Below are 11,258 nucleotides of genomic sequence, written 5' to 3'. Positions count from 1 at the left end.
ATACGGTTGGCTTTCTGGGCTGCGAGCACACACTGAAGCCAGCTCATGTTAAGTTTCTCATCAACCAACACCCCCAACTTCTTCTCCGCAGGACTGCTCTGAATCTCTTCTCTGCCCAGCCTGTAGCTGTGCCTGGGATTGCCCCAGCCCAGGTGTAGGACCTTGCACTTGTCATGGTTGAACTTCATAAGGTTGGCATCAGCCCACCTCACAAACGTGTTAAGGTCCCTCTGGATGGCATCCCTTCCCTCCAGCATATCAACCAGACCGCACAGCTTGGTGTCATCGACAAACTTGCTGAGGGCGCACTCAATCCCACTGTCCAAGTCACTGATAAAGATGTTGAACAAGACCGGTCCCAACACCGATCCCTGAGGTATGCCACTTATAACTGGTCTCCAACTGGACACTGAGCCATTGACCACAACTCTTTGCATGCAGCCATCCAGCCAGTTCTTTATCCACCGAGTGGTCCATCTATCAAATTTATGTCTCTCCAGTTCAGAGACAAGGATTTCATGCAGGACAGTGTTAAACACTTCGCACATGTCCAGGTAGATGACGTCAGTTTCTTTGTCCCTATCCATCAGTTCTTTAGCCCCATCATAGAATGCCACCAGATTGGTCAGAAAGGATTTCCGCTTAGTAAAGCCATGTTGGCAGTCACCAAGCACCTTGTTGTTTTTCATGTGCCTGAGCATGCCTTCCAGGAGAACCTGCTCCAAGTTTTTGCCAGGCACAGAGGTGAGACTGACTGGTCTGTAGTTCCCCCCGTCTTGAAAATGGGGTTATATTTCCCTTTTTCCAGTTGTCAGGAACTTCACCTGACTGACATGACTGTTCATGCATTGCTTTGTTCATTTTATTTTAAATACTGCAGTTATCATCTTGATTTATGTAAAAGAAAGTATCTTCAGCTACTTGGACCAGCTTCTGTTCAGAACTTCTGACGCTGACCTATGTCTAGACACAAGTGTCCTGACATTTCATGTATCAATAGAAAAGCCAAAATACTGCACCTTCAAATAGCTTGAATGAAACAGATTAAGAAGATATTCTCTGCATGAGACTGGCAGCAACATCTTTTAACATCACTTTTTCCATCTTTCTTTCTCTCCGCGATATCTATCTGAAGCCATTTATTTAAAAGCTCTTATTTATTTTGCAACACTTATGAGGTATATATGTATGAAAATTAGCCAGCATACAGCAAAACAGCAATCTCATTTTTGTATAATTACTGCATTGAAAGGCAAGGTGACAAGGAGGTATTTTCCAGGAAATATCCATTTTACTTTCTTTTGTATTCTTTATTACTTTTGTGAAATAATAGTGAAAAGAAGAAAGGTCACAAGCACATTGCTCTATTTTTTTGGCTCTCGATGTCTTTGTCTTTCATTTAGAATTAGTTGTCTGCTATGGGGATGTGCATGTGTGCCTGGAATGGACACTCACCTATCCTATCTTTTCCCCACATTGTTTTCATACTCTGCTGTGATGGTTTTATCTTTATCCTACCTCTTGAAGTGCCTGTACCTGCACAGAAGGCACTGGTCTCTGACTCTGAGCACATCTGCTGATTTGGGGACATTTGTCTTAGCTGAGCTATGCTGGAGCTGTCTTCATGATGCTGTGCAAACTTGTATGCCTCCTAAGTCATCCTTCTAAGGAAGGATGTCTCTGCGTGGAATAGTCTTCTGAGGTGCAGATTGAGGTGGATTGAGAGATGGACCTACAAGGGGAAAGGGGTAATTTACTGTTATTGTAACAACAAACAAACAAAGACTAGCAATTAGAGCCTCAAATCTTGCATACTTGACTTTAACATAGGCTCATTTGCTTTTTAGGGTTTATTTAATTTTTATATTTTTTTACTGTCATATCAGTATTCAAGCTTAGTTACAGAATTAAACTATTTCCTTGTTAATGTTCTGGCTCTAGTCTTCTATGTTGATATTGTTTTTGATTCAACATCAAAGGATCTGATAATATTTAAATTTTCAGATGGTCTTCTAGATCCTTTAGCTCAAATATAAGCCATCTTCCAAAAAGATTTCCCTTTCAAATACTAAAATGTCTGTAGTGGGAAAAAAAAAAAAAAAAAAGTTCAAAGTTAGTTTTGAGCAATTCTCTTAAGAATAGTTAGGTTAAAAACTAGAGAGCAGGATACTTATTTACCTTTTTTTGTATTCACCTTCACATGCTCAGCTCTCCTCTTCAGCATGTCCATAAAAGCCAGGCACTTTCATGACCCCATTTCACACTTTAATATCTCTTGTTCTGTTGCTCTACAGCTGAGAAGTGTGGAAAATGGATTAGAAGACATGGACAAGAACTGCTCTGTGTCTCGAAGCAACAGTCTGTCAGAGAAGGAAAAAAGAAGCAGATAATTAGCAAGTAATGAAGAAAGAGATGGTAATCAGCAAGTTGGTTTTATCCCTTTGAGTCCTGCTTTGATGCATGTAGCTTGCATGTGATGCTGTATTGATTTTCCATTCTCAGCAAGAAAACCACAATGCAACACACTTTCTTAAGTGAAAGTGCCATATTCCTGTGACACTCTGGGCCTCAGAAATTCTGGAAAGGTAAGTTCTCTATCTTGTTAGTGATGAAACCAGCCAAAATTCTTTTGTCATATCAAGTAACAAGATCATTTTCTTACTGGAAAACAAATCCATAGCAATCAGCCCTTAAAAAAAGTTGTCTGGCAAGGACTGAACTAAACAACTTTATTTCTACGGTGAGCATTGATGTTTTATACTAGCTATCCTACCATTCTGTTAGGAAAATCTGGGAGAAGATTCTTCAAACAAGTGTTGTCATTCATTCTAAAGAACTTAAAATGGTTAGTTGTCTTTCCTGTTCTTTGAAAATACCATTACTTGGCTTTAAGTGCCTTTTCTATTCTTCCTCCTCCTAATGATAACTTAAGTCGATCCAGTAACTATGAGATATCTGGGCATGGTTCCCAGATCTGTGCCTGTGCTATGTAGAATTACTTAGTGGTGCTAGGAAGAAGACTAACTAGGCCTCAATCTATTTAGACACCGGTGTACCAAGGACTACGCCTATATATACATGCGTGTGTTTTCCCATGCTGTGGTCAGCAGTTAAACCACAACAGCCTCGGGGCTGGAGCCAATGTGCCAGCTCACACTGAGATCATGTAGATCAAACATGCTCTTAGAAGTTGGACATAATTGTTATTGTGAGAGTTTCCTAATAAAATATTAACAAAGTTAATAGATTATTATGAGTCAATGAAACCTTTCACATTAAGCTATCAACCTGCTTCTCAAATGCACTTTTCCTGATGGAGTTCCCCTGAAGCATACATGTCTTTGTTCCTATCTAAAATTTCTCATTACACTATTTAATTTTCAGTACTGCCTTTGGTTTATTTTTACTTCTTATTGTTACTTAGAATATATTTTTCCTCTCTTTCACAGCCTGGCATTGTTGTTGGAGGAGAAGGAAGTTCACAGAAAATTGGACAAAGCAAATCAGATTAAAAAATGTAAATACTTATTTAACAGAATGTCTAGCAGTCAATCTATGATAAGCATAGTATTCAAATCATTAAAGATTGTTACATCATTGCAGGTAATTTTATCATGTGACTGTATAATCATTTGATCCAACTCTCAATGATGAAAATTTAAATTCTTCCCTTAACTTATCTGAGAATTGGAATTGGCCCAAGGATAAAATTGCGATTAAGACTATCCTGATGTTTCTCTTGCACTGTCTATTGTTTCCTGTATCCTTACATACATCATTACTTGTACACACAGCAAAAAAAAAAAAATATTTTTTCAGTTTGTAAAATGGGAGAATGAATGTCTTCTCATCTCATGTGGTAATGGGAATTTAGGACCATTTCTGTATTTTATATTTTGAGAGTCATGGGTTCTCATAAAGTAAATAAAATTACTGTGAGTAGCCCATGTCAATGAGGTCCTTAAACTGCTATCATCAGGTCTCTACTAATGTCATATGTAGTTGTATATACATAAAATGTGTCCCTCTATAAATAACATGATGTACACAGGCAATACAAAGTAGTTTAGCACCATATGCTGGCTTCTCAGTGGTTTTACAATGCATGATTGTAATTTTTTTATATATAAATTCAGTTTCTTTTTGTGAACTAACAACAGTAGGTTGTAGTAATTTTTATATACTGTTGAAAACCAAACATTAATCAGGTTACTGTAACCGGTGGATGCTACATTCATCAAGAATGCCCATTATCCAAGCTGCATTAGTTAATACCAATAGATAGACTAAATATGCTGTTGCTTCCATTCCTATTAGCTCTATATAAAGGATGCATGAGTTACTCATTATTCAAAGGAATGAGCAATGCTGACCAAGCTTGTGCAGTCCTGCTTCATTTTAGGCACAGTTAATAAAACACACAGTTCTTGAAAGTTGCTAGCTAGTTAAGTGGGGAGAGTCTAACTTCACTCTTACTGAAACAAGTACAAGTAACTGTTCTTTTGATTTGCTGTGAATGCACCAGTCTATGTTGAATTCAGGACTTGCAACAATAGGGAAAAAAAAAAAAAACTAATTTCTAAATTTCACTTGTTAAATTTACTTTTTATTATTTTTCCTTGGGAAAATTACCTTGAAATTATTTCTTTTTAACGTATTTTTTAAATTATAGATATATCATATACTCCCACCTTCAAGACTCTGAAATATGAATTACTTTTGCTTTGTCTATAGAACATTTATATGTAAATGACTAGCCTGCAGCTAATATAATGTATTAATTTACTCTACAGCAGTCAAAGGTCCACCTACATATACTAGCAATGGTTTAGAGCACTACAGTAGTAAATTAAAATCTTCATAAGACAGGAAAAGAAAAGAAAAGAACAATTCTTTAATATCCACACAGCTTCTTTGAGAATGTCTCTGGAAAAATCCCTTTTGTGTGTCCAGGCCATTGTCCGTGCCTCAGTTCCTTCAACATTAAAATTCAAGCAATAGCTGCTGTGCTACACTCAACTGCAAGTTAAAGAGCCCAGTTCCTCATTTTCATCTCTACTACTGGATTAAAATTTTCTTCAATGCCTAAATATCTGTCCAGAGCTTGTAAAATATTTCCCTCTGAGTTAATGAGATGTGACTTGCATGCAATATAGCTGAACAGAAACCCCCTGCCCTCCTGGAGACAACAGCCAGCAGCAGACAGATCCAGCAGCAGCAGTGGTCTTCCGGTTGTGATTGACATGCCTCTCACCACATCCTTTAAAGTTTCCAGGTTATAAAATTACTTGGGGTTTGAGAGTTCAGTTATGAAATTAAAGCAACAGTCTCCTTTTGTGCTTACTTAATTTAGTTGGAAATGTTAACCAGCTAATTAAGACTAAGACTGTTAACATCTTTAGGCTCAATAGGGTCAAATAGTTTATGTATACATAAATATATATACAAGTATAGATATCTAAAGTTCAAAAGCCATCTAAAGATCATTGTGGTACCACAGGAAAGGACATGCTCAATAGGACCAGACAAGTGTGCTTAGCTCTAGTTCATTAAGGGCAATAGAGAACAACCAATTATCCAATTATCGTTTTTTCAACTAGTTTTTATTACAATAACTAGGGAAAGAGTTGAAGGTCTCTAAGGAGAGAAAAAAGAGTATATCGAGATCTTACTGGAAAGTAAACATGTTGGAAATTAAGAATAACTATGGTTAAAAGAAAGTTTAATTCTTTAATGTATAGGAACTTTTCACCTGTGAAAAACTATGGCAAAAAATGCCAAATTGGAAAGGAGCTGATTTGTTCCATTACAATCAATAAACATAACAGCTAAAGGTTTCCACAGAGCCATTAACTCATCAAATGCACAAGCTATTAATCGAATTAACAGTATCTCAGTCGACAGTTGCAAACACTTCAGATCCACAATACTGGTAAACTATTATTGCTACAGGAACCTTAATTTGCATTTTCCATTTATTTTTGTTTTAGGTGTACAATGTATATAGCATCCAATAACATATGAAATGAATGAAAAGTTATTCCACCTTAAACATAAACAGATAGCCATAATGGGAGTCCAGAGTCAGCAATGAATGCAAGCTCCTGAGTTTAATTATTGCTGATTTTCACAAAAATTTTGTTCAGGAATATTTTTGAGGATTTTTCATATTTCTACAGGATTTCAGATAAATTACAGGTAATGCACAATAGTTCCACCAATATACGGCAGAGCCAAATGTTCACACTAGGTAGGTGTTTTCACTGTAAGATACTCAAAGGAACCTTGCTGTGCAGGTGTATAGGTTACAGAGCCAGAGACTGATGCTCCCAGGAATTTCTATTGGGTTTTTTGAAAGACGTTGTGTGTTGTAGTGCACAGGATGCCTGCACATACACTGGAAGTTCAGTGCTTCCAAGGGAGGATTTACCTGTCATGAAAAGAAGCCCTGCATACATGGTACCACACATGGAACTAATGCTGTCTGTATTCTAGAATTATTGCATGAGATTTCATAAAGCGTTCAGTACTATCTCCATGTGGGAATTCTCAGAGAAAGCATTCTAGCCTTAGCCTGTGCCAAGCATTGTTGCACACATGCGAACCAAAATCTATCAAATTATGCCAGTGTAGGGACAAACCCCAGCATCTCTTCATGCTTCCTGTTTCATTAATTAGGGCACATTCCTAACATCTTCTAAAATCCAAGCATAACTTAAGAGGTAAACGCTAATCACACAGTTTGCTATAGTACAGTATCTTGCCACATGGACAGACTGAGCCCAAAGCAAAACAAGAGAAAAAAAATAAAAATCAGGTGTTTCTAGTCCATATTCCCAGCACTTTTAACTTTGGCCTGAGGATAGGCAAAGCTAGCTTTGGTGTCTCTGGCTTCATCAGTGATGCCTTTTGATTCAGTCAACTGGTTTCATAAGAAAAAGCTTATTTGTTCAGTTAAATTAGAGATAGCACAACTGTGAAACTCTCGTTCTATTGTGACATTTCATTTTCCAGCTAAAACCAAGAAATCTACAACTTGTGAAAGAGAAATTAAAATATTTTCCAGATCTTTGGTATTTTTGCTTTCTTTATTCTCACTGAAATTCACAGCCCAGTAAGAATTCAGTTCTAACTGCCTGCTACTTCTAATCATTTCACAAGTTTCCTTAAGCTGGGATATCATAAACAGGAAATGCCTTGCCACTCTTAACTAAATGTGTTATCGTATCTGGAGCCAATGATGTTAGCAGATAATACATCAGAGCAGATGGCAGTTGGTGTTCAATGCAAACCACAGGTCAATGTGGTATACTGTTAGTAGCCATAATAAATCATTAAGAGGAACTACCTAAGACACTTCCAGGATGTGTGTTAGCCATACATGGAATTTTTATATCACAATCCATAAATATCTCGTTAATTGCATGCAAAGTGACAAAATCATGTGCAGTAATCTATAGCTGTTTGGGTTTTAACTAGAAATTACTGAAGGAACATAAAAGAAAAGCCCTTCTGTTTTTGTAATTTTAACCTTTCAGGCTGAAGTGCTTGACTTAGTCAATTCAGTTTAACTATTAGAATGAGTTCTTGACCTATGAAATGTACAGCCCATGTCTTAATTTCTGCATGAAAACTAATTAAATTAAAATTGACAAGCAAATTGCCAGTAATTCATATAAAATCTTGTGTATAAATTCTTCCAAAGCTGCCATCCCATTTCTGTTGGAATTAAAAGGGTCTTTTAATACCAGGAAAAGGCTAATATTGTAAGACACGAAGTTATTATAAATTAAAGTTTTGCTTAAGCAATAGCAAACACTCAGTAGATTCCTAGTTTCTAAACAGCTCAACTTTATCCTTAATGCAGTGCAAAACAGCCACTTTTCTAAGTTAAAGGGCTTTCCAGATATATAGCCTTGTGCTGTGTATTTAGCATCTGGTCTGTATGATCCCACATGTGTACTGTAATCCAGTCTGGGTGGACTGCCTTTGCTCTGTGAGGGAAATCCTGAATCTGTCTGGCCAACAATGCTGTAACCACTTTGATAGAACTTGACATGAGCTAAATAATGGCTGAATATTTTTTGTAACTATTTTTCATGGATAGACAAGTTTCATCACTTAGTTAAAAACCTTTTGGCACACTCATTAAATAGTAGTTGATATTACAGACATTTGTACTTCAGTTATATTCTGAGATGTAGCCCCTGCTCACAGGGCAAGTAATCTACTCCCAACCACCCCGGTGGCCATCCTCTGGGTTTGCTCCTGCCTGACAATGCCTTTCTTGCTGTGGCTGAGGAACTGTATCCAGTAGCCCACATGTGGCCTGAAAAATTGGAAGCAAAGGGGAATATTCAGTCTCCTGGCTACAGTCACTCCAATATGGTGTTAGCCTTCACTGCTGCCACTTCTGTTTAGACACTTATAATCTCCAGGACTCTGTGATTTTCCCTGAGTCCAAAGGAAAGAATGTCCTTCTGTCAAAGGACCATCCTCTATTTCACCAGATATCCTTCTTTTTCTTCTTCTGGCAGATTGGTGCAACAGTTACCTTCTCCACTCCCCAGGCACCTTCCCCAGCCTCCACAACTTTTCTATTACCATTGAGTAAAAACATCCCAGATGTTACAAGAGCAACAAAACTCCCATAAAAGCATGTGTCTGGCTGACAGATGGGTGGCTCCATCTCCTGAAGGAGGGAATCTATGACCTCTATCACCCACCACTTCCTTCTGGAGCTCATGCTTGCAGAGTACTTTGAAAATCCTAGTCACGATGTTAAAATTTCTGATTTTTTTTTCTTTTTTAAAGCCTTGAGCTATGGGTTATAGCTGTTACTTTTTAAACTGAATTACAAAATGTACACTGACCATGAGAAAATGTGTTAGATCAAAACTAAGAGCCCTTTGCAAATTCAAATCTGTGTGTGCAAGCTTCTTCTACCACTTGAGAAAAATAGTTAGCAGCTACTTCACAGAAATTACTATTATAATTTTGGTTGAAAAGTTTTAACTAATTCTCACTTCAATGATTTCACAGTAAAAAAAAAAACAACAACAACAAAATCTCATTTCCCTGCTGTTTGCCTATGTGCTGTGACTAACTAATGTTTCTCCATGTGTTTCATTTTCAAGTCATATTGAGTCCATAATGACTAACTATTCAGACTTCTCTCCTATCAGATTGTTACCTACAGCTTTTACTAAAATACCTGTCAGGCTCATAACTTCAATGTACCACAAATTTTTATTTTATATTCTCCATATCTGGTGTTGAATGGCTTGACTTCAATGGTCTGTAGAATCAGCTTGAATTATCTTTTGCAGCACATTATATCAGATACAAACACTTTACCTGCACAGGTTGTTCTAATAAGATCTATGAGACTATCCATATTATTAAAGGAATATACCCACAGATCTTGATAAAAAATGAAAGACATCTATTTGATTGCATTCATTGTACTAACTCACGTTCTACAAATGCATAATCTAATATAAATGGTGCCTATTAATTACTTAGGTTTATTTAATTTTTTCCCTCTTTTTCCCTAAGATTTTTTACAGTGATCCATGATTATAAAATCTCTTAACAGATGCATTTCTGGTTTCCCCACTCAATTAATATATATTCAGTCACACTACCTGAACCTCTGTAAACTTCGAGGATTATTCTTTATTTAAATTGTATGGTTTTCAAAATGTTAATTTTCTTCACTACGCATACATAGGGCCTCACAAATGACTGCTTAAATTTTTTTTTTTCTTCTGCAAAAAAAAAAATATTTCTGAAAATGAATTCATCCCACAGATAAAGACAGGATGCATTTTGCCTTCATTTTTTTTTTATTTCTTGCTCTCTCAAAAAAAAATATAGCATGATACAAACAAATATAAACTGGAAGTAAGAGAATTTTCCTAAGAGAAATTATTTTTCTTGTCACCATGAGGAAGCAATTACACTGGGAAACAGAATAAGAAAAAGAAGGGAAAACAAAAAACCACAAAGAAACAAAAATTTCAGAAAATTTAAGATATAACATATTATATTTCTTCTTGGTGACAGTGTCTTAAAAAAATTTAAAAACCATATATAACCAAATAAGTAGAAAGACTAAGAATTATTCTGAAAAAGGAAACTCTGATAGTTGCAATTTTCCTACTTCTTAGCTTTGTCGAGACACCTAGAGTCAGATCATATTGAATACTTTGTAATCAATACATAGTGAGTTCAATTATTTTTCAAAATTAAGATTCTTTCAACGACTGCTGAAATTTCCAGCGGTAGCTATAGTTCTCTAGTTCACAGTACAATACATAATTAGAGTTTATATGGTCTTATTATTTTTCTTCATTTCTCATTCAGTTTAATGCTTGACCTTCCGATAGAGAATATAGTTCTAAGACTATTCCATTTATACAGATATCACCTCCAGAAAGGAAAGATATTACCTTCAGAAAGGAAATGTGTATTGGATTAAATATTACCTAAAAGACTGTATGACCTGTTAAAGAGTTTATCAGCTAAATAGGCAAATTTGACCAGCTAAGAAATGGACTTACAATTTTAAGAGTTTCCCATTCATTTTCATAATGGTCACAGCTACTGCTAATTATTTGTCACCTCCACAAATTTATCCAGATATTTATATGAACTCTGAACTGACTATGCACACCATAAACAGTGTGCTTCTTAAGCACTTTCCTGGAAATCATTATTATTCTTTTTCATCTCATCATTCTGAAATGATACATTTGGCCAAGATTTGCCTTTAGCTTAATTTTCTTCAGATCTTAAGTACAAATTTGAAAAGGATAATAATGTAAAAACTTCAGCTCTTCCAGAACTGTATGGAATAAGGCTGAGCCTTGCTTTCGGTGATTTTAGTCTTTTGCAACTCTCAGAGACAAAAGACTAGCACAATGACTACAGATAGTAACTGATCAAAGTCCCAAACACATTATGTTCTCACAGACATAAATATGGTCTGTATTCCTACTTGCTCTAAGGAAAATAAGCACAATAGGACCACTCAAGCAGAGTTTCTTAGTGCTCTCTCATCGCATTAACCCTAACAGCATATTCCTTTATTTTACAGGACTACTTTTCCTCCTCATTATTGTAACTTTCAAACTGAAATATGGAGCCTTGGGGCTTAGGGTTTATTTTTAATATACAATTTACCCACACTCTAAATTCTGTTGACTTATGTCGATGGGCTTTTGGATCACATCATTTGCTCCCAGTTCCAACTA

The 11,258-nt window shown here is 36.2% G+C and overlaps 1 long non-coding RNA gene across 1 annotated transcript; it reads left to right on the top strand.

Annotated features, from left to right (window-relative positions):
* The first annotated feature begins 236 nt into the window (after positions 1–236).
* On the top strand, positions 237–7,649 carry LOC136012731 (uncharacterized). Its single transcript, XR_010611922.1, has 4 exons — positions 237–376; positions 2,295–2,415; positions 2,503–2,585; positions 3,450–7,649. It is a non-coding gene; the product is annotated as an uncharacterized LOC136012731 (long non-coding RNA).
* The last annotated feature ends 3,609 nt before the right edge of the window (positions 7,650–11,258 follow it).

The sequence above is a fragment of the Lathamus discolor genome, chromosome 4, assembly GCF_037157495.1.
Source record: "Lathamus discolor isolate bLatDis1 chromosome 4, bLatDis1.hap1, whole genome shotgun sequence".
Classification (NCBI taxonomy): Eukaryota; Metazoa; Chordata; class Aves; order Psittaciformes; family Psittacidae; genus Lathamus; species Lathamus discolor.
Note: the sequence above shows the minus strand (reverse complement) of the source record. Positions and strands in the feature narration are given on the sequence as shown.